The 24866-nt window shown below is 37.6% G+C and overlaps 1 protein-coding gene and 1 non-coding gene across 2 annotated transcripts in view; both read left to right on the top strand.

The window, feature by feature from the left end:
* Positions 1 to 24866, top strand: part of CFAP299 (cilia and flagella associated protein 299) — a 649220-nt gene that overhangs the window by 113167 nt on the left and 511187 nt on the right. The window lies entirely within an intron of this gene.
* On the top strand, positions 6189 to 6261 carry TRNAG-CCC. The gene has a single exon. It is a non-coding gene; the product is annotated as a tRNA-Gly (tRNA).

Here is a 24866-nt window from a genome sequence, read left to right as displayed (position 1 = left end):
TTTTTCAGTCATTTAATTTTCTACTCTGAAAGGTAAATCTGACTAGCACCTTTTTATCTCCTGTGATGAGCCTAATCTTTTTTTTAAAGTTTGAAAGTGTTAGTTGCTCATTTGTGCCGGATACTCTGTGACCCCCTAGACTGTAGCCCGTCAGGCTCCTCTGTCCATAGGATTTCCCAGGCAAGAATTTTCACTCCAGTTTCACTGGAGTGAATTGCCATTTCCTTCTCCAGGAGATCTTCCCAACCCAAGAATCGAACCCTGGTCTCCTGAATTGCAGGCAGAGTCTTTATTGTCTGAGCTACCAGGGAAGCCAGTCTTTTTATTAAGAATGGCATTAAAATGATAAATTATGTCAATGATTCCTTTGAAAATTATTTTACTGTGGTGAAGTTGTTTTCAGGTATTGATCAAATTTTATTCACAATTAATAGTGCAATAAAAATTACAGTTCTTGGGTGTGTGTGTTACCTAAATGACCTGGGTTATTTTATTAAATTACCATGCATTATATGTTGTTGTTTAGTTGCTAAGTCATGTCTGATTCTTTGCAGCCCCATGGACAGTAGCTCTCCAGGTTCCTCTGTGCTCCACTATCTCCCAGAGTTGTTCAAACTCATGTCCATTGAATTGATGATACTACCCAACCATCTCATCCTCTGTCGCCCCCTTCTCCTGCCCTCAATCTTTCCCATTATCAGGGTTTTTCCCATTGGATGTACTGGACCTTATTTTCTAGCAGGCAGAAGTCAAGAATAGATAGAGATAGAATTTGACATTTCTATTTTATAGAATACTCTAATTTAGGTAACAAAAATGTGAGAGGTACTGACTAAGCTGACAGGAGGAGAGTGGTGACGTTAGGAGGTCATAATTCCCTGTCAAAGGAGAGACAGGGAGGGATGAAGATTCCTGTGTTAGGAAAGAAATGACAGAGAGTCTCATGGGCAAAGATCCCCAAAATGCCCCACACATCCTGGAAGCAACCTGAGATTGTTCTTCAGGACTGGAGCCTGGGAACCAAATGCTTCAATTTTCTGTATACATCACCACCCTTCCATCTCTTCCACACTCTAAAAACTGTTGTTGTATTATAAGGAAATGAAAATAGATCCCTCTCCCTCCCTCTCTCCCTCTTGGGAGAGTGAAGGAGAAGGAAACCAAGGGAAGAAATGGAATGACACAGAATAAAAAAAGCAACCAAACCAACACACAGACTAACCAATTGCCGCCTTCTGATGCATTTTGGAGTTTTTCCTTAATGTGTTAACCCTCTGTAGACTGTTCTTTTCTTGGACCTACTTGAGCAAGGCTTCTGAGACATGCAGTCCCAAAGAAAATAAAAAAGGAGTGCCTAATGAATAAACACTTTGTTTGATTAACATTCACAACCCTGAGGGTTGCAGCCCGGCAACTCAAGCTGTGTTTCACATGCAGGCGAATGTGAACTTCTCTTTCATGCAGTGGCTGTAATTTCTGGGAAAACACAGATCCTCTCACAGGTTGAGAGAAGCACAGAATCTACAGGGTTTGAGGGCCCCAGTTGCAGTTTTTTAGTTTCAATGAGGATACCTGAAAATAATTCAGGGTTCCTTAAAAAACTCCTAATTTCCTAGTAAGTTAACTATGTTGTTGTTCAGTCACTGAGTCGTGTTTGATTCTGACAACCCCATGGACTGCAGCACGCCAGGCTTCTCTGTCCTTCCCTATCTCCCAGAGTTTGCTCAAACTTATGTCCATTGAGTCAATGATGCCATCCAACCATCTCATCCTCTGTTGCCCCCTTCTCCCCTTGCCCTCAGTCTTTCCCAGAATCAAGGTCTTCTCCAGTGAGTTGGCTCTTTACATTAGGTGGCTAAAGTATTCAAGCTTCAACTTCAGCATCAGTTCTTCCAATGAATATTCAGGGTTGATTTCCTTTAGGATTGACTGGTTTGATCTCCTTGCTGCCCAAGGGACTCTCAAGAGGCTTCTCTAGCACCACAGTTCGAAAGCATCAATTCTTTGGCGCTCAGCTTTCTATGTGGTCCAACTCTCACATCCGTAAATGACTACTGAAAAAACTATAGCTTTGCATATATGGACCTTTGTCGACAAAATGATGTCTCTGCTTTTTAATATGCTGTCTAGGTTTGTCACAGCTTTTCCTTCAGGGAGCTAGCGTCTTTTAATTTCAGGGCTGCAGTCACAATTTGCAGTGATTTTGGAACCCAAGAAAATAAAGCTTGTCACTATTTCCATTTTTTCCCCATCTGTTTCCCATGAAGTGATGAGACTGGATGATGATCTAGCTATGAGCTAATAAAGAAAAAAAATGTTTTATTTTTTGTGACATCATGAATATTCATTAGAAGGACTGATGCTAAAACTGAAGCGCCAACACTTTGGCCACCTGATGCGAAGAGCCAACTCATCAGAAAAGACCCTGATGCTAGGAAAGATTGAAGGTAGGAGGAGAAGGAGGCAACAGAAGACGAGATGGTTGGATGGCATCACTGGCTCAATGGACATGCATTTGAGGAAACTCTGGGAGATGGTAAAGGACAGGGAAGCTGCAGTCTAGGGGGTTGCAAAGAGTCAATACTACTGAGCGACTGAACGACAACAACAAAAATTGCAGACCCAAATGGTATTGACTTAAATATTTTAAAAAATGGCACGAAGTATAAATTAGTGCCCTTTTTTTTTTTTCTTTTTCTTTTTATTTTTTTTTTCCAGTGGGTTTTGTCATACATTGATATGAATCAGCCATGGATTTACATGTATTCCCAATCCCGATCCCCCCTCCCACCTCCCTCTCCACCCGATTCCTCTGGGTCTTCCCAGTGCACCAGGCCCGAGCACTTGTCTCATGCATCCCACCTGGGCCGGTGATCTGTTTCACCATAGATAGTATACATGCTGTTCTTTTGAAATATCCCACCTTCACATTCTCCCACAGAGTTCAAAAGTCTGTTCTGTATTTCTGTGTCTCTTTTTCTGTTTTGCATATAGGGTTATCGTTATCACCTTTCTAAATTCCATATATATGTGTTAGTATGCTGTAATGTTCTTTATCTTTCTGGCTTACTTCACTCTGTATAATGTACAGAGTGAAATTAGTGCCCTTTTAAGCCCATATCTTTCTAGATCCTTTCTGCAAAAAGGATAGCAAGTGTAAGTCGTGGAATACCACCAAGATATTCATTGTTCTGTTCTTTCAAACAAAAGGAACCAAGTAATTGCAGGTTTTAAAAAATTGTGAATTGCTTATCAATGTCTGAAGCAAGGAAACATGCAATAATTTCTTTCAGAGTATTTTTAAAATAAATATGTATAAAAATAAAAAATGGGTATAAAATACTTAGGGCCATATTTCAAAATGTTTAACCTGAAGGTTCAGTTTGGAAGTATGGTCCTGTTTATGAAATGTTGACCAGCACCCCTGAAGCTATGGTAAATGGTTGTGGGGGCCTTCTTCCTTTTTTAAATTTATTTTTATTTTTGGCTGTGTCAGGTCTTAGTTGTGGTGAGTGAGCTTCTCTCTAGTTGAGGTGTGCAGGCTCAATAGTTGCGGAGGCATGGGCTTAGTTGCCCCACGGCATGTGGGCTCCTAGTTCCCTGACCAGGGATCGAACCTTCATTCCCTCCATTGTAAGGTGGATTCTTATCTGGGGAAGTCCTCTCATGGAGGCCTTCTGCTCCTGGGCAATTGTTTTCCTTCTCGTTCCCTTGAGGCTAACTGTGGTCGAGAGGCTCATCCCCCTCACCAGACCACTCCAAACCACAGAGTCAGCTAAAGACAATATTTCTCATCCCTCAACTCTTGAATTATATTTCCACCCCTGACGCTGACTGCAGGTCATCATTACCACCCCATCAAGTGCTGTCTCACCCCGGGCTGCTGCAGTCTTCCATTCCCTCAGACCTTTGCACTGCAGGATACCTGTGCAATGAGAGCAGCTACTTATGTGTATCAGCAGCAAAGGAGGAAATATCCGCACGCTAAGGTTGTGTTAGAAACTTGAAGGAAGGTAATCCCATGCCTGTCTCTCAGTTACAGAGAAGAGATGGTTCTCCATCTTTTACAAGGAAGATTTTTGGGTCAAAATTCTAGCAGAGGGCTGTGGAGAAGCCTGCAGAGCTGTTGTCCTGAAGCTGTGTTTGAATAGCGGGTCCACTGATTTTCTCTTAGGTTGTGTTTTCATGTGTGGACTTGAGGCAGGGATGTGTTGGAGCTAGCTTTCACAAACTAGCAAGACCACTGGGCACTTCTCTTCCCAGATAGGCCATCAGTTGGTAGCCTGAAATTGGCCAAGGCCTTTATACCTTTATACCTTTATACCATGTATGCTGGCAGATGCTATCACTCAGGGCCCCTGTCTCTCCTCTAGCCAACCCCAGCTGGATTTGGGGATATTGAGAGTTGCTTGGAGCAGAGCTGCTAAAGCCATTCTAGGTCAATGCCTGAGTGGCACCTCTGTCTTAACCACTTCCTAAAATGTAGACCTTGTTCCTTTCATTTTTCTCCTTTTTTCTGATCTTCATTTTGCTTTTGGTTTCCTCTCCAGACTAATCCTCCTCTCCCTCTCTAACTTTCACTAGTCTACTTTTCTCATAAAATCATCTGCCTCCTGAATCTCTTCCCAGAAAATTCCCCAATTTTTTGCCTTGTCTCAGTTTGGCAGGCATCTAAGCCTTCAACTTTACACCTGCATCCCTCTTGTTAAATGTGGGAGAATATTTTCCTTTCATGTGCTCTCCAACACAGGAATATGTAGTAGAGACGAAATAATGTAGATTTTAATGCTAAGTGCGATGATGCAAGTGGGGATGAGAATCAATTTACAGAAAGAAAAAGTTGGTACCACATAAGTGTTGTGTTACATGTGGTTTGTTTGTTTGTTTTTTGTCCTTATATGTAATCCAAATTTTTCACTGTGAAATGAGATTGAACAAAAGAAGTGTGACCACTGTAAATATCTTAAATTAAAGAAGATAGTGAGAACCAAAGTGAACATGTGTTCATTAGCTTTAGAAAACTCATCGGCAAATGTGGTTTAGAAAAGGATGTTAATTACAGTAGACTAATATCCAGCCTTTACAAGGAATGAAGTTCTCATCCATATTATTAAAACAATATGGATGAATCTTAGAGCAAGCCAGGCATGAAAGGACAATATTGTAGGAAATACATAGAGAGAGATAGTAGATTAATTTTCATCAGGGGCTGGAGAGAGGGGTAATGGAAAGTTATTGTTTGATGGGTACAGAGTTTCTGTTTGGGATAATGGAAAGTTTTAGAAATAGTCATAATGGTACAGAAAATTGTGAATAATTAATACCAATAAATTGTGCTCTTAAATATTGTTAAAATAGCATATTTGTGTTATGTTTATCTCACCATAATAGAAAAATATGCTAATTGAAAAAAAAGAAAAAAAAAGTAGTGTTATTTCTGGATACCACCTGGCTCCTCTTTCATTATTCTTTATCTCAGTGACTGGACCTACATTACCAAATAAATTTGGATGACTAGTAAAAAGCATTCAGCAAAATACCCTATTAAGTGTGATAGACATTTGGAAGCTTTCAAATTATAGGCTAGTAGTTCTCAATCTGTAATCTCTGACCAGCAACATCAGCATCGTGTGGAAACTTAGAAGTGTAAATCCTCTGTCTGCATCTCAGGTCTACTAAATCATGATCTCTGATGGAGCTCGGGCCCTGTGATTTGGGTTTTTCACAAGCCCTCCAGGTGATAGATGCTTGCTGGCTTTAAAACCAGGCTTTTAGGCTGTGACCACAGAACTGACTGCAGATGAGGTGGTGTTCTTTTTATCTGAAGTAGAACATGGGATTTGGAGTAACAAGATGTGCAGAAGTCTCAGTGATAAAATTCATGAGAATTTACTATTTATGTGACCTCGGGCAAGCTACTAGGTTGTCTCATTTATACAAATGTTTTCTCGTCCATTAAGTTGGGATAATATCAGTACTTAATTCAAAAGGTATTTAGGTGAACACACATAAAAATTATGCATTATTATACATTTAATATTAATGATAACAGTATTAACAGTAGCATCACATAGGAGGATGCTGGCTTAGGCTGTTAGGAAAGGAGATTATTTAATATATTATCTGTGGGTCTCCAGTTGAAGAGAGGAGGAGAGAAATTTCCTTTAAATTTTAATGACAGAGGGACTTCCCTGGTGGTCCAGTGGCTAAGACTCTGCATTCCCAATGCAGGTGGCCCAGGTTCAATCCCTGGTCAGGGAACTAGATCCCACATACCACAACTAAGAGTTTGCATACTGCAACTAAAGATTGAAGATTCAGCATGCCACAACAAAGACTGAAGATCCTGTGGGCCAAAACTAAGACCCATTGCAGCCAAATAAATAAATAAAAATAGATAAAAAAAATAACTATTTAAAATGTTTAATGACTGGAAAAATGACTCATTTATCCACAAGAAATAAGTGTCCCCTGTTTGTTTCTGCTAATGAGAGTTATGTAATTTTTCATGTGTTCATTTTTAGTTTGGTTGATAAGATACTCAGGGCCAAATTTGATACTCAGTCCCATCAATTACTTAAGACTTCTTGTGTAATATGTACTTCTTTTTATTTTTTTCTGTGATTCTATTTTTTAAATTCATCTAATTTTATTTGTTGCTATGTCATTTCTGACTCTGTGACCCCATGAACTGCAGCATACCAGGCTTCCCTGTCCTTCACTATCTCCCAACGTTTGTTCAAACACCCATTGAGTCACTGATTTCTATCTAACCATCTTATCCTCTGTTGTCCTCTTCTCCTCCTGCCCTCAATCATTCCCAGCATCCGGGTCTTTTCCACTGAGTCAGTTCTTCGCATCAGGTAGCCAAATTACTGAAGCTCCACCTTCAGCATCAGTTCTTCCAATGAATAGTCAGGGTTGATTTCCTTTAGGATTGACTGGTTTAATCTCCTTCCAGTCCAAGGGACTCTCAAGATATGTCCCCAACTATAACTTCCTTTACACTTACTTTTTCTTTTGCCTTAGTAAAAAATGGGAGAGAAAGAAGGAAAATACCTAGGTATATCACTTGATTTAGTAAAATAACTACTTAAGAGTGCTAGGAATACCGGGAAAGTCTCCATATTGAAAGAATTCCTCTGTGTTCTTTCTGTGGTCATAAGATTTCTCAAGCTTAGCCTCTCCTCTGCATAATGAAAAATGATTTTCCAGTACCATGTAGTGAAAAGAGCCCTAGCCAGTATTTAGAAAAACCAACCATAAGCCTCTGTCACTTTGGACATGCAATATGTTCACTTCCCTCATCTCTTGAATAGATTACGAAGATCAAATAAGAAAATCTATGTAAAAATGCTTGGTAAATAACAAAGCTATGCACAAGTTGAAGCTGATATATATAAAATTTTGATCATATAGATACCATTTGTGAAATAAATGAGTAAACAATGAACGAATGGATTCTTCATCTGCCTTTTTTTCCTTCTCTCTCTTTCCCTTGTCATGCCTGAATATATTGGCTTCTAGAACAAAGTTTAGGATGATATTTTAATAAATAAAATTCATTTTGTCATTAAGAACATGGTATTCATTTCATGTAGATATCACCTCAAATGGAAATTGATATTTTTAAGCACCTTAGACAAATGTAATTGTTGTTATACATATTATTACTGAGTCACTTGATGTCATTTAATGGCTTGTGCTTGTTTTTATTTTCTTCATATTCAGTTGCAGATATAGTAGTTTTTTCAATTTCATGAGAATATTTTGTTGACCTTAATATTGTCAGTTATTTTGTGAATTAGGAATGATAGCATGACATATTATTAATGAAATCTTGGGATGCATTTCAACAGTCTAGCAAAATGTCAGCTTTCACGCAGCAGAAAACTGACTCAAGAGAAATGCTAGAAACTGACAAAATAGGATAGGGGAGAGAGAATATATTTTAGCAGAGAAGTTAATTACAAATTTATTTATTTGTATTTATAGTCAGTCATTTCATATAGTCAAACAATTTGGAAACAATATGAAATGGAGTTAAAGTTACTTCTATATGAAGTAAGTTCAGTTCAGTTCAGTTCAGTCGCTCAGTCATGTCCAACTCTTTGCAACCCCATGAATCGCAGCATGCCAGGCCTCCCTGTCCATCACAAACTCCCGGAGTTTACTCAAACTCATGCCCATCGAGTCAATGATGCCATCCAGCCATCTCATCCTCTGTTGTCCCCTTCTCCTCCTGCTCCCAATTCCTCCCAGCATTAGGGTCTTTTCCAATGAGTCAACTGTTCGCATGAGGTGGCCAAAGTATTGGAGTTTCAGCTTTAGCATCAGTTCTTCCAATGAACCCCCAGGACTGATCTCCTTTAGGATGGACTGGTTGGATCTCCTTGCAGTCCAAGGGACTCTCAAGAGTCTTTTCCAACACCACAGCTCAAAAGCTTCAATTTTTTAGCACTCAGCTTTCTTCACAGTCCAACTCTCACATCCATACATGACCACTGAAAAAACCATAGCCTTGACTAGATGGACCATTGTTGGCAAATAATGTCTCTGCTTTTTGATATGCTATTCAGGTTGGTCATAAGTAGACATTATTAAAAAGTGATAATAATGACATTAATAGCTATTTGGCACTATTAAGAGGCGCTGTATAATGCAGAAAATTACCCTCTGCTGGGAGATATCACAGTTACTCCAGTTTGAAAAGAAAGCCCTGAGGCTTGAGAATTTACATAATCTGCTCAAGCCTCACAGTAGTGGGTTGTTCAGCTAAAATATGAACTGAAACTATCTGCCTTTAAATCCTATGTTTATTACCATTATCCTAAAGGTTATTGTACACTATTTTAGCACTATTTTGATAACAACAGACAGGTATATGGGAAAACTAAACCAACCCCCCCAAAAAACACTCCAAAATAAAACCCAAAACAAATTCAAAAAAGCAGAACCCTAAAAAATAAAAAATTCCCACAAACCCAAACCTATTAACAAATGTTACTGATACATTTATTAGTCTTCTATGCCATAGTCCTCATATATTTTTATAAAGCACTGCCATGCCATTTAACAGACACTGGCAGGAAAAATCCTCTTGTGGCATTAATTCCATGCAACCATAAAAAGAATCCTTGCTAAATGCCAGCAAATGAGGTGGTAATAACTTCAAACTTCTTTACTCAGCAGGGAGATGCTCAGCAGGGGTAAAAAAAGATCTGCTTTCCATCTCAAATTTTTCAGTGTAAAACAATGATATGAGGTTCAAGTGTTCTTCATGACCCCTTTAAGTTGAGGATGTATTAACATGCGAGTTAAGATGTAGCAAGTTTCACAAAAATGATCTATTTTCAAAATTTAGCATTCAGACTCCGCAGCGTGACTGCCAGTGTTTCTTTAGCTGCTAGATGGGAGAGACCTTGCGCTCCTTCCCACACACCTGTGTTTACATTGAGGCCTTGGCAGCACATGACCCCGCAGCCATCCCTCACAGCTTTCGGTTTGCCTTCAGCCATGGCAAGCCGCACTGTCCCTGCACTTTCACTAGCTAGCACTGTTAGAATGTTGACTTAGGAGTCCTAAGCTTGGAATTTAATATAAATCAGTTTGTTGAATTTCACTCATTTTAGAATGTCACACAGATATTTTCTTAAATCCTAAACTGGAATTGATTATGTCTTGTAAATACTGTTGAACTTTAAAGAGGGAATGGGGGTGTTGTTTTCATGTAACTTTTTTTGCTTTATATGGACTTAAGATATTTCTTCCCATTTACATCCCTTGGAAAATAGGGATCATGGGCTTAAAATTAGTTGGTTATTTAGCAAAATAGATAGCAAGAGAGGAGGGGGATAATATTTCTTTGAGGCTTCTTAGGTTTCAGGTACAAGATGTTAAGGCAAAAGAAATCTATAACCATACAACTTTGGAGTGATGGTGTAAGTTTTTAGATGCTACTTTTCATGAAAAAATTTGATGCATAATTAATCTTTTCATCAAAGTATATGACATTGCTTTTAGAGCCTGATGAATGAATAATAAGTAGAATGCATTGACCTCTAGATTTCTCAGGAAATAGCAGGTACTGTGGCTATATTCAACTACATGAGTGCAACTGATGTGATTAATTGATTCTTGAAAAAAAAAAAAAAAAGCTTTCCTAAAGTTCATTCCTGAAGAAGATAATCAGTTCCTGCCCACAAGGAACTTAACATTGTTTAGGGGTTAGAGACAAGCAAATAGATGGTTACAAAATGAATAAATAAGAGAATTTCCAGAAGCCACAGGAAGCCCCTCTAACCAAAATGCTGTGTGGTCAGGGAAGCCTGAGCAAAGAGGGAGATATAGTCAAGTTCAGACCTGACAGGTGAGTAGGGGCTAGCCAGATAAGGGTCTGGGTAAAGAATATTCTAGGCAGAAAGTAGAGATATGTGAATTCCCAAAACCAAAAACAGATTTCTGCAAAATAAATTCCATAAAATGAGTCTAAAGCCAGTATCATTAATCCTTTGGAAAGGGGTATAAGGTTTAACTTTAAATTTATAATTTCTGATAGGTTTAAATCATCCCATCTTTAAAAAAGAATCTAAGGTGCTGTTTCTTTAGGGAGGTGAATTGTTTCTCATGGAATATCTCTTTTATCTATATATTTTGTGCCCTTTTGGAGTAAAATGGAAAGGGCCCCGCTTGTTCAAAAAAAATTAGAATTTTGTTTCAGTCAGTGAACTACTAAAAAGAGGTTGGTTATAAGCTACATTAGAACCAAAATTTGTTTGCTATTAAAAATTTTCTAGTATTAAAAGATTTTATTATAAATCATTCTTTTTACTACTTAAAATATATTTTGACCATTTAAAGTTATGATTTTAAAATGGAAGTTAAATTAATTAAATGAATAAATTTAAAATATAAGTTTAATTAAATTAATGAATATTTTGAAATCAAAGTTGAAATTTATGAACAAGTTCTGGGGATCTCAGGTACAGTATAGTGATTACATTTTGTGATACTGTATTGCATACTAGCAAGTTGCTATGAGAGTAGATATTAAATGTTCTCACTATAACATAGTGGAAATATATGATATAATGCAGGTGTTAGCTAACACTGTAGTGGTAATCATTTTGCAATATCAAGTACATTAAATCAACATGTTGTACACCTTAAACTTACACAATGTTAGTATTCAGTTATATCTCAATATAGCTGCAAAAGCATTTAACTTTTCATCACATTGTGGCTGTCTCGAGTTTCTCCAATTTTATATTATCACTGTTTTCATTAAGCAAAGGAACATGCTGAGTATTAAGAGTAAGAAAAATGTGTTTATTTGAACAATAATGTTTGAGTACATAATTTATCTGATAAATATTATTTTATTATATATACATTTTAACTTACTGAATTATAAATCTTTTCAAAAAGCTGAGAAGTGGGGTTACTGACTTGATAAATAATACTCCTTATTTTTAAAATAGAAATAAGAAAGTGATTGTAATTAGAAAAATTTTTTCTATCTAGAAATTTCCTAGATGGGGCAATAAATTTAAAGTCAGTTTCTGAACATTTAAGGTTAATAAGGTGTTAAATAATTCCCTTTTCATCTATAAAAAACAAACAATCTGAGACAAATTCACTTTTCTTCTTTGACATGGTAGGGTGGGATGAAGAATATATATATTCAAATTCACTTTAAAACCATTTTCTGAGGGCCGGTTCAAGATGGCAGTTTAGGAAGATCCTGGAGACTTATCCCCTCCCACAGACATACCAAATCTACATCTATGTTTTGAACAATGCCTTCTAAAAAAGACCTTAAAGCTAGCTTAATGGTTCTCTCCAGCAGAGGATAAAAGGGCTACATCAAGGCAGTAGGAGAAGCAGAGATGTGGTCTCACAAAAATTCCACACTTCCACAATCAGGAGGAAGTCTTACAAACACAGAGCTTCTTTCTGAAGAGCCAGGTGTTCATGCTCAATATCAAGCACCCCAACCCTTGGACCCTGCACCATAAGAGGAGCCCCCAAAAGGTGTGGCTTTGAAAACAAACAGGATATATTCAAGAGGCCCATTGGGTATAGGGAACAGAGATTTCACTCCTAAAGGACTCACACATAGAGTCACTCACCATGGGACCCAGCATAAAAACAGCAGTTTGAAAAGCACATAGACCATATGTGAAGGAGATCCATTTGCTAATCTTAAAACATCTGTTGGAGGGGCAGGCGCCTACTGCCACTCTCTCTGGGAACAGAGTGACCGTGGGTGCCATTTCTGTGTTCTTTGTCTATCTTGCTAGCAGCAGTGGGTGTGACTGGTCCCAGGCTCTCCTACAGTCCCACAAAAGCTGGTGGGTGTGCCCCAGGTTCATGCATACTCATGGACCAACACACCCCCAGTCATCCTGAGAAAAAGGCCTACTGGAGCTTCAGCCAGAGCAATAGACTTCAGATTTACCACACATCAAAAGGCTACTGAGTTGCTCTGAGGTTATGTGGGCTGGAGGAACCATCTTTCCACTCTCCTATGGCCTTGCTGGAGAAGGAAATGGCAACCCATTCCAGTATTCTTGCCTGGAGAAGTCCATGGAGAGAGGAGCCTGGTGGGCTACAGTCCATGGGGTCACAAAGAGTCAGAGACGACTGAGTGACCAACACTGGCCTTGCTACAGCTTGCTGGTACTCCCAAAAAGGAGTTGATACTCCTGCCTGGACCCGTGATTTTTGTAACTTTGTTCAAGAAGACATATCCAGATCACAAGCTTAGGAGGCCAGCAGGGTTTATCTTTGAGGTTCCACAAGACAGTATGTGTGTATCTGCTTTAAAAGCTGCTGCCTGAGGGTCTGACTTATCAGCCTGAAACTAGGTTCTAACTGAGATCTCTCTGTCTGGAATGCTAACAAGTCTTGGCACACCCTCAATAACTAGAACCTATCAAGAATAAATCAGGTTGCTTAAACAATCACAAAGGTTCAAGAGACAACTAAAAACTAGAGCAAGGTTGAATGATAAGGTTCATTTCTTACACAAGGCCACTCCTTCAAATCTGAGAGAAGGAGTTCCCCTGCCCCGCCCCCTGCCCAGTATATAGACGCAAACATGGAGAGTCAAACAAATGAGGAAATGGAGGAAAATGTTCCCAATGAAACAATAAGATAAAATCCCAGGGGAAAAAATCCTTAATGAAATGCAGATGAATAATTTAGCTGATAAAGAGTTCAAAGTAATGGTCATAAAGATGAGACCTTTAACAAAGAGAAAATATAAGAAAGTAGCAAATGGAAGTTGAAGTTGAATTACAGAATATAATAATTGTGCTGAAAAATATGCTAGAGGCGTTCATCAGAAGACCAGATGAAACAGCAGAAAGGATCAGGGATCTGGAAGGCTGGCCAGTGGAACTCATTCAAACAGAATAGCAAAAAGTGTTTAAAAGTGAAGGTATCTTAAGGTACCTATGAGACAACATGAAGCAGAACAACATTTACATTATAGGAATTCCAGAAGAAAAAGGGGGCAGAAAACTTATTTGAAGAAATAATGGCTGAAAATTTACCTAACATGGGGAGGAAATACAATCCAGATCCAGAAAGCCCAGAGAGTTTCAAATAAGAGGAACCCAGAAAGATTTACACCAAGATGCATTATAATTAAAATGTCAGAGTTCAAGAGTGAATCTTGAAAGAGTAAGGAAAAAAAACAAACAAACCACTTGTTATATACAAAAGAATCTCCAAATGACTATTAGATTTTCAGCAGAAACTTTGTAACCCAGAAAGGAGTGCTGTGATATATTCAAAGTGCTGAAAGGAAAAACTTTCAAACAAGAATACTCTGCCTGGTCAGATTATCATTCAGATTGAAGGGAGATAGTTTTCCAGACAAGCAAAAAGTAAAGGTATTTATTACCACTAAACTGGTCTTGCAAGAAATGTTAAAGGGACTTCCTTAAGGTAAAAAATAATTAGTATCAAGAAAACACATGTTTATGAATATCTCACTGGTAAAGGTAAATATGTAGTAAAGGATAGGGGATTGATTACTTATAGAGCTAGTACAAAGGTTAAAAGGCAAAAGTAATAAAAATAACTGCAACTATAATAATTAGTTACATAGAATAAAAAGATGTAATATGTGATATCAAAAACATAAAATGTGGGAAAAGAGTAAAAATATACAATTTTAGAATGTGTTCAAACTTAAATTTCCAAGAACTTAAAATAGATTGGTGCTCACACATACACACACACAAACACTTACATACACATACATGTATATGCATATGTACATACATAGGCTATCAAATATGAGCCTCTTGGTAACCACAAATGAAAAATGGACAGTACATACCAAAAGAAAATGAGAATGAGTTCTAAGCATAACACTAAAGAAAATCATCAAACCATAAGGTAGAACAAGAGAAGAAGAAATAGAGAGGAACTACAAAACAGCCGGAAAACAATTACGAGAAATGTAAATGGGCTTAATTCTCCAATCAAAGTAAGTGACCAAATGGATAAAAAACAAGACCCTATTTTGCTGCCTATAAGACACTCACTTCAGATGTAAGCACACACACAGACTGAAAGTAAAATGATGCAAAAAAGACATTTCATATAGGTAGAGAGCAAAGAAGGCTGAGGTAGCTACATTTACATCAGGCAAAATAGACTTTAAAATAGACTGTAATAAAAGATAACGATGATCATTACATAATGATTAAGGGGTCAATCCAACAGAAGATATAACATTTGGAAATATTTATTCACCCAACATAATCTGAGCCACAGTCAGCTCCCAGTCTTGTTTTTGCTGACTGTATAGAGCTTCCCCATCTTTGGCTGCAAAGAATATAATCAATCTGGTTTCGGTATTGACCATCTGGTGATGTCCATTCGTAGAGTCTTCTCTTGTGTTGTTGGAAGAGGGTGTTTGCTATGACCAGTGCGTTCTCTTGGCAAAACTCTGTTAGCCTTTGCCCTGCTTCATTCTGTACTCCAAGGCCAAATTTGCCTGTTACTCCAGGTATCTCTTGACTTCCTGCTTTCGCATTCTAGTCCCCTCTGATGAAAAGGACATCTTTTTTGGGTGTTAGTTCTAGAAGGTCTTGTAGGTCTTCATAGAACCATTCAACTTCAGCTTTTTCAGCATTACTGGTTGAGGCATAGACTTGGATTACTGTGATATTGACTGGTTTCCCTTGGAAATTGAGAAAGTAGGGAAAACCACTAGACCATTCAGGTATGAGCTAAATCAAATCCCTTATACAGTGGAAGTGACAAATAGATTCAAGGGTTTAGATCTGATAGACAGAGTACCTGAAGAACTATGGATGGAGGTTCGTGACATTGTATGGGAGGCAGTGATCAAGACCATCCCCAAGAAAAAGAAATACAAAAAGGCAAAATGATTGTCTGAGGCCTTACAAATAGCTGAGAAAAGAAGAGAAGCTAAAGACAAAGGAGAAAAGGAAAGATATACCTACTTGAATGCAGAGTTCCAAAGAATAGCAAGGAAAGATAAGAAAGCCTTCCTCAGTGATCAGTGCAAAGAAATAGAAGAAAATAATAGAATGGGAAAGACTAGAGATGTCTTCAAGAAAATTAGAGATGACAAGGGAACATTTCATGCAAAGATGGGCACAATAAAGGACAGAAATGATATGGACCTAACAGAAGCAGAAGATATTAAGAGGTGGCAAGAATACACAGAAGAACTATACAAAAATGATCTTCATGACCCAGATAACCATGATCGTGTCATCACCCATCTAGAGCCAAACATCCTGGAATGCAAAGTCAAGTGGTCCTTAGGAAGCATCACTATGAACAAAGCTAGTGGAGATGATGGAATTCCAGTTGAGCTATTTCAAATCCTAACAGATGATGCTGTGAAAGTGCTGCACTCAACATGCCAGCAAATTTGAAAAACTGAAGAGTGGCTACAGGACTAGAAAAGGTCAGTTTTCATTCCAATTCCAAAGAAAGGCAATGCCAAAGAATGCTCAAACTACTGCACAATTGCACTCATCTCACATGCTAGCAAAGTAATGCTCAAAATTCTCCAAGCCAAGCGTCAGTACTGTGTGAACCGTGAACTTCCAGATATTCAAGCTGGATTTAGAAAAGGCAGAGGAACCAGAGATCAAATTGCCAACATCCGTTGGATCATTGAAAAAGCAAGGGAGTTCCAAAAAGCATCTACTTTGCTTTATTGACTACACCAAAGCTTTTGACTGTGTGGTTCACAACAAACTGTGGAAAATTCTTCAAGAGATGGGAATACCAGATCACCTTACCTGCCTCCTGAGAAATCTGTATGCAGGTCAAGAAGCAACAATTAGAACTGGATATGAGACAATAGATTGGTTCCAAATTGGGAAAGGAGTATGTTAAGGCTGTATATTGTCACCCTACTTATTTATCTTATATGCAGAGCATATCATGTGAAATGCCGAGTTGGGTGAAGCACAAGGTAGAATCAAGTTAGGCAGGAGAAATATCAATAACCTCAGATATGCAGATGATACCACCCTGATGGCAGAAAGTGAAGAAGAACTAAAGAGCCTCTTGTTGAAAGTAAAAGAAGAGAGTGAAACATTTGGCTTAAAACTCAACATTCAGAAAACTAAGATCATGGCATCTGGTCCCATCACTTAATGGCAAATAGATGGGGAAACAGTGGAAACAGTGAGAGACTTTATTTTTTTTTTGGTCTCCAAAATCACTGCAGATGGTGACTGCAATCCATGAAATTAAAAGACACTTGTTCCTTGGAAGAAAAGCTATGACCAACCTAGACAGCATATAAAAAAGCAGAGACATTACTTTGCCAACAAAGTGCTGTCTAGTCAAAGATATGGTTTTTCCAGTAGTCATGTATGGATGTGAGAATTGTACTATAAAGAAAGCCCAGCACCGAAGAATTGATTCTTTTGAACTGTGGTGTTAGAGAAGACTCTTGAGAGTCCTTTGGCCTGCAAGGAGATCCAGCAGTCCTTCCTCAAGGAAATCAGTCCTGAAAATTCATTGGAAGGACTGATGCTGAAGCTGAAACTCCAATACTTTGGCCACCTGATGTGAAGAAGTGACTCATTGGAAAAGACCCTGATGCTGGGAAAGATTGAAGGCAAGAGGAGAAGGGGACGACAGAGGATGAGATGGTTGGATGGCATTTCTGACTCAATGGACTTGAGTTTGAGTAAACTCTACGAGTTCATGATGGACAGGGAGGCCTGGCTGCTCCAGTCCATGGGGTTGCAAAGAGTTAGACATGACAGAGTGACTGAACTGAAACTGAACTGAATTTGGAAAGGTACAAGTAAAACTGTCACTGTTTGCAAATGAAATAATTTATATATAGAAAACCTAACAAGTTCATCAAAAAGTAGTTAGAATTATTGAAAAAATTCAGTAAAGTTTAGGCACAAAATCAATTTACAATTTCAATTTATAAATATCTCTTGTGTTTTTATACACTAACTTTGAACTATCAGAAAGAGAAATTAATAGAGAAATGCCATTTACTACTGCATCAAGAGAATAAAATATCTGGGGATAAAGTTCATCAAGAAGGTTAAAAACCTGTATGCCGAAAAATTTAATATTTGATGAAAGAAATTGAGGAAGATGGCAATAAATGAAAAGAAGTTCTGTGCTCATAAATTGGAAGAATGAATCTTCACACTGGCTGTTGTTTAACAGAAGTAGGCATGAACCTGTTAACAGGTACTGCAGTAGCCCATGCAAGAAAAGATCAGTGCTTCTTCTGGGGAGGCGGTGGAGCAGGACCCAGTTAGGAATCCTTTTGCTTTTTTCAATTAGAGGGTCAGGATATACTGATAGATTTGATATGCACAGTAGAAGAGAAGAATCAACTTGGATGTCTAAGTTGATGTCTAAGTTATTGTTTTTCTTAAAATTTTTTAATTGGAGGATAATTGCTTTACAGTGTTGTGTTAGTTTCTGCTGTACAACAATTCGAATCAGTCATAGCTCTATAGATACATCCTGTCTCCTCCCTCTTGATTCTCCCTCCCATCCCCATCCCCCCACATCCCACCCTTCTAGGTCATTACAGAGCACCAGGCTGGGCTTCCTGTGCTATACAACAGCTTTCCACTAGCTGTCTGTTTTACATATGGTAGTGTATATATTTCAGTGCTACTTTCCCAATTCGTCCCACCCGCTCCTTCCCCCGCCGTGTCCACAAGTCCGTTCTCTTCATCTGTGTCTCCATTTCTTTCTTGCATCTACGCTCATCAGTATCATATTTCTAGATTCCATGCATGTGTGCTTAGTCGCAAAGAGTTAGATTCTCTCTCTCTCTCTCTATATATATATATATATATACATTAATGTATGCTATTTGTTTTTCTTTCTAACTTACTTGACTCTGTATGACAGGCTCTAGATTCATCTGCCTTACTACAGCTGACTTAAATTTGTTCCTTTTTACGGCTAAGTAAATATTATTTTTGGCTTGAGAAACTAGGTAAATTTTGGTGTCATTTACTGAGATGAGGAAATGTGTGAAAGCAGAGGGTTGTTCTGGGGACATGAAGGAAATATCAGTAGTTTTTAGACACATCAAAATTGAGATAGCTTCTGTCATCCATGTGAACCTCTTAGGTCATCTCTTGATATGTGATATTTGATCTCAAGCCAAAGTCAGGCTAGGAGTTGTACATTAAAAAAATAAATAAGAATCATCAAGGAATATTTGATGTTTAAAGCTAATTTAGTGGGTCTAATTGCGACCCTCCAGGGAGAGTGATGGAGTAAAAAGGACCAAGGACAGAGCCTAGACAATTTTTGTCTCCTCCAGTCTCCCAGCTTTGGAAATCATGTCTTCAGACGATACAGTCTACCACCCCTGCTTCTTGATGTTCTCTACAGACTTGAGTTTAAGCTCCTGGATTTGTCTGTCTTTTCAGATTATTAAAAGATAAACTGAAGTGTATGAAAAATTTCAAGAGTTCATTATTTGATCAAAAAATGGTTTTAATCATGCAGAACCAAATTGGAAGTGGTTAGGAGAGCCCTGTCAACAGGAGTTCAGAGAAAGCCTTTATAGAGAAAAGGCAGAAGCCTTAGGTTTTGATTTTGTAACCTTGAGAAATTTATGGCTTAGATTTTGATTTATTTGCTTATGTAGGCCTCCAAGAATTAGAGTCACCTCAGTCAGATGACCTGTTGTTTAAATAATTCAATAATCCTTATGCCCATCATACTATCAGAGGTTCAGTGAGCATGGAGATAAACCTTCCAGTCTGGCCACTCACATCCTGGCTCTCTTCTCCAATGAACTTCTCTGATAACAACCTTATCCATCTCATCCCACCATCAGACTCTAGATTTTGCATTACTAATATCTGCAATCCATCCACGATCACAATGTCAAGCACCTTATTTTCTCAGCACTACCACTGAACTTTCCACAGTTCTCGCTCTAGTTCTCTAGATTTATTCTCTGACTCTCATGAGCTCTATAGCTCATTGTTCCTACACCTTTTAAAAGTATCCCTGAAGTCTCTATTCTCCTATTTCCCTCCCAATTTAGTTTTGATTCCATGGTCCATCATTATAATCAATCCTTTGCAGACACTGTCAACTCACTTGCTTCTATTTTTTTTGCTTTATTATTGTTGCCTGGCAAGACTCCAATGCTGGTTAAATCCAACTCTCCTCTTTCTCCACACCTGCACTTGCAGACCTGAGTATAGCTGGAGAAAATCCTGCAAAAGTGACTGGTCTCATTAAAGAAAAAAAAAATTTTGTATTGGGGGATAGCTACTCTGCAATGTTGCATTAGTTTCTGCTACACAGTGCAGTAAGTCAGCTGTGTGTATCATATATCCCCTCTTTTTGGGATTTCCGTCCCATTTAGGTCACCACAGAGCCCTGAGTTGAGTTCTCTGTGTTATATAGTAGGTTCTCATTAGTTACCTCTTTTGTACATAGTAGTGTATATATGTCAATCCCAATCTCCCAGTTCATCCCACCCCTCCTGTTTTTGAATTCATGAGAACTAACCTGCATGAATCCCCTTACTGCTCCAGCAGTCCTTCTACATTTTCCCCCAGGGCATTTGTTTACTCTCCCTCTTTCCTAAATCAGTGGTCTTCAAACATATTGCTCATGTAGTCTTAAGAATTTTGAAAAGCTCTACACTCCTCATGTATTTTTCAAGTTTATATCCAATAATTTCACCATAATTTGAATTGTTAAAAAGGATGTCACACCTGGTATATTGGATGCCACTTTTAAAAATGTGTCCAGTGGTAACTAAATGCCAAAGCAGATATGTCCACTCTTTCCTGTTTAAAAGCTCAAACAAGCTATTCCATCAGAGTTCAAAATGTTTATCATTAATGTTTCTTCTTGACTTCTATTCCATTCCACTTACCCCACAGGATTTTATTTTGTGCTAATGAAGTTTTATTTGTGTTTGCTCGCCTTTCATTTATTACCTTATCATACTTATCTGGAATATCAATGCATATAAATAAAATTTTAAGAATTCTTGACTATGAGCATAGTCCTCTAATTGTTAGTTAATGGATTATCAGTACAAATATTTTTAGTAAGCAGCTGACCAAATAAAAAATCTTTTATGTATTTTGAAAAATAAGAAGTTTAAAAAAATTGTTGGAAATTCAGTGTCAAAAGAGACTGACAATTTTTAAGCACCAATAAATATGTGCACCCAGTGAAACCATTTTGTTTCTGAATGCAACAGTTGGATATAAATTGATTGTATTTCCTTGCATGTTCCTTAGATGGAAGGAACTTTCACTCCCTGTCTTCATGTATTTATGATTTAATTGATTATCTTTTTACCTTTGAAATTTAAAGTCCTTGGTTATAAAGACATGGCTGTAGTGGAAAGCCCTGACAAACGAGGTATACTTTGGAGGGTAGGAGTGGGAGAAGAGGGGGCTGATGTATTGATTTCATATAAAGTTTTCAAAAAAGCCCACTTTAGAAAAGGAATTTCCAGCAGCAATACCAGACAGGTCTCAATGATGTTTAAAGTGGTTCCTGATTCCCGGAGTATGCTACATTCATTAGACTGATATGCCTAGTATCAATTATCACAATTCAAAATGATTGTAGATATTTTTGAAAAGTGTGGTTCCAGAAGAATGATCACATGAGTATAAATTATGATATATAATGGAAAAAAATAGCAGGATTTTGGTCAATTTAGTCTACCAAAGTGAAAAGTAAAGGGTGATATAATAATTTTACAATAGGAAGCATAGTATCTTGGTGAATATTTACTCACCAAGTAATTATTGAATAATTACTCAATATTTACATTGAGTTGAATTATGTAAAAGTGGAAGTTAAGGTTGCCAGTTTATTAGTAGCCTCTATTTAAAAAAAAAAGAATGAGATGTAGGGGCTCTAGGTGAAAAAATATAGATTTGAAAAATGTGAAAAATTATCTAAGAATTAGAGATGAAGTATCCAAAGAAAACTTGGAGGTATCTTTTCTGTCCCAAGCCTTTTAAAGTACTCTCTGCATGAGGTTACTGTCTTTATGGGATATAAGAATTTTGTAGTCAAGTAAATTTGAGAAGTGCTTAGTTAAAAAAAAATCATACCAATTTTTAAAAATTAGACTTTAAATAAATGCTTCTAACATTCATTGGTTTTTACAACTGTTAGGTAAGACTAGAACACGTATCTGGTCAAAAGTACAAATGTTTACCACCAACTTATAAAGTAATGAATTATTTATTATGAAAACTGGTCTATTTGAAAAAGGAGCATTGTAAACAAATCAATTAAATAAAAAATTAAAACTAGATATTTTAATGTTAAATGGTCATGTGAAATTACTGAAACATTACTACATTACTACAGAGCTACATTACTTTCATCCAATAAATTTGTTTAGTTCAGTACATTTAGTCTACGTCTTGAAAAATCTTTATAGTATTGGTACTAACTAAATTAAGTGGACACCTGGAACATTTACACATTTTGGGAAGCCTTAAGAGAACCAAGTGACAAAAAGCTCACAGCCTATTGCCATAAAGCTGAAACATGTGTTCTGACTTATGCTGGCCAAGTATCTGCTAATAGTCATATCCAGATTTTTTTAAAATGGTTATACCCAGCTGTAACAATTTAATGTGAACCTGGGCAATACCTAGTTGATAAATTCTTTTCCTCATGTACTAGGGCATTTTCCTTAAAAACAAATTAATACAAAATTTTAAACTATGTGTTCTTTGTTCAGATATTATTTGCATGCTTCTTTATTGATTGTATAGTACTCCAAGACTGAAAGCGTCCAAGTTGATATTGTAAAGAAGCTGCTGGTTGCTTATTGGATGGATTGTTTCAGATAATTGCATATTTAAGATACTATATTCCAACCAAAATAAATTTCCAGTTATACTATATGTAGAAAAACCTCTGAAGTTCTGGTATTAAGTTTGTTCACATTATTCATAGCTCAATTCAATTTATAAAGAGTGCAATATAATATGCATTTGTCCATGAAGTCTTTTTTAAAAAATCATTCTATATTAATAATTTAGCTTATAAATTTATCTAAACAAGTAAGTGTTACTGTTAAAGGTCAACCAATGGCCAGAGAGTTAATCATTATCTCTGGAAAAATGTCAGAATGCCCCAAAGACATATGTGTAGACTATTGGTCTCTTTAAGCCATGAAAGCAGAAATGGCATGTTCAAAGACAGTGACTTCGTCTTGTGTGGCAGATGGAAAAGCATAGTCATAGATACTTCCAAGAAGAGACAGCACTTTGCTGAAAAAGCTTAATGTCAGTAGGGGCAGCCAACAGATATTCTGAGGACTTTAGGTCTGACTTGTAGACATATAGTCTAGACAAGGATGCCAGTACTTCATTGAAATGAAGATGCTCTTGTGAAGTTCATACCTGGTTGTTTCCGAAAAAGTCTGCATATGCCACAAGAACAAAATAATGTGTTAAAGTAATTAATTACTACCACTTAAATCCCTCAAAACTCATAGCAAATAACATGTTTTAAGACCTATATGTGGTTTCCCTGGTAGTCCAATGGTTGAGTCTGTTTTGCGGCACAGGGGACACTGGTTTGATCCCTGGGTGCCTGTGAGCCACAGCTCCTGGGCCCACACGCCGCGACTACTAACGCTGCACACCCTAGAGCTCATGCCTGACAACTGAAGAAGCCATCGCAGCCATTGCAGTGAGAAGTCCGGGCATCGCGACTGAATAGCAGCCCCTGCCCGCTGCAACTAGAGAACGCCTGTGCAGAGAGACGAATACCCAGTACAGGCAAAATTAAGTAAAATTGTTTTGAAAAGATCTATAAGTATGGGTGAAGTATCGATTTTTTTTTAAATTGACAAAAATTGAAGCTCGCTGCAGAGACTGCACTCAGCCTAGGACATTTAAAAAGACTGTCTTGACGGAATAAATTCATCTATTTTACTGGCTCTGCAAAGTACATATGAAATAATTTTGTCAATAGGAATTTTATTTTCTTTAGAGAATTTCGATTACTGACCGTTGCAACTCAGTATGGATAAAATTTTAAAACTAGAAGGAAACTTGGAGACCTAGTCTTTACACTTTTTTAGCAGATGGAGGACACCATGCCTGACCCTGTGGGCTTAAAAATGAGTCGTTTAAAATTTTCATGCTAATTAGTGTCAGAAGTGGGACTTAAATACAGATGTTCCTACTTCTAAGCTGCAAATAGAAAATATAATTGAACAAGTATATACTTCTTGTTATCAGTTAGCATATGATGGTAGTGTCCTACCATGTACCCCCGTCCTCCCATTTATTCTGTCCATCTAAATGTCTGGTTTGTTTTGGATCTGTCGCTGATGTTTAGTCACTAAGTCATTTTGACTCTTTTGCAACCCCATGGACTGTAGCCCACCAAGGCTCCTATGTCCATGGGATTTTCTAGGTGACAACATGGAGTGGATTGCCATTTCCTTCTCCAGGGGACCTTCCCAACTGAGGGACCGAACCCACGTCTCCTACTTGGCAGGTGGGTTCTTTCCCACTGAGTCACCAGGGAAGCCTGTTTAAGACCTAGTATCTGGCTAATGCTCAGTATCACACGTTTAATTTATCAATCCTCTTTCAATAAGCGGAAAGACAGAATCTTTTGTGTTCTGGTATATGTGACATTATTTGAAAATATGGGAGCACACATGTTTTGAGTGATTATATGAGAAAGGATTACTGTCTAAAACTGGATAGTAATAAAAGAAGTGAAAGAGTCAGACAATCTTGAATAATGGCCCTGTAACCTCACAGGTGGCAACTCTATCTGGGAATATAGAATTCAAGGAAAGAGTTTATGATGCTTGAAATTCTTTTACCAGAAATGTGTACTATATCAATAAGAAAGTACACACTACTCCTTGCAGTAACATCAGTACTGGCTCTAACTGCCTCTTCTCTGACCATAAAGAGGTGTTTATTAGAGGAGGAGAAGAAATTCAGAGTGAAGTCTCATGGACTGTCACTTTCGTCTAAATGATATTTCTAGCATTTGTTTCATAATAATATTACCCCAAATATTATTCCTTTTGGGTAGATCAAAATACCATTCAAGATTATAATGCTCCTAAGAAATCTCTTATTAAGTCATCCAAGAAATGAGAAAGTTTTAGCACATGAACTTAGTAAAATGTCTTGGCATGCAGGCCCAGAGTAACATATGCGTTTGAGCAATTATTTTTTTCAATTTTATTTATTTAATTTATTTATTTTTCACTGCACTGGGTCTTCATTGCTGTGTGTGGGCTACTCTCTAGTTGCGGTGTACAAGCTTCTCATTGTGGTGGCTTCTCTTGTTGCAGAGCACGGGCTTTTGAA

Source organism: Cervus elaphus, chromosome 6, assembly GCF_910594005.1.
Source record: "Cervus elaphus chromosome 6, mCerEla1.1, whole genome shotgun sequence".
NCBI lineage: Eukaryota > Metazoa > Chordata > Mammalia > Artiodactyla > Cervidae > Cervus > Cervus elaphus.
This window is presented reverse-complemented; position numbering and strand designations above follow the sequence as displayed.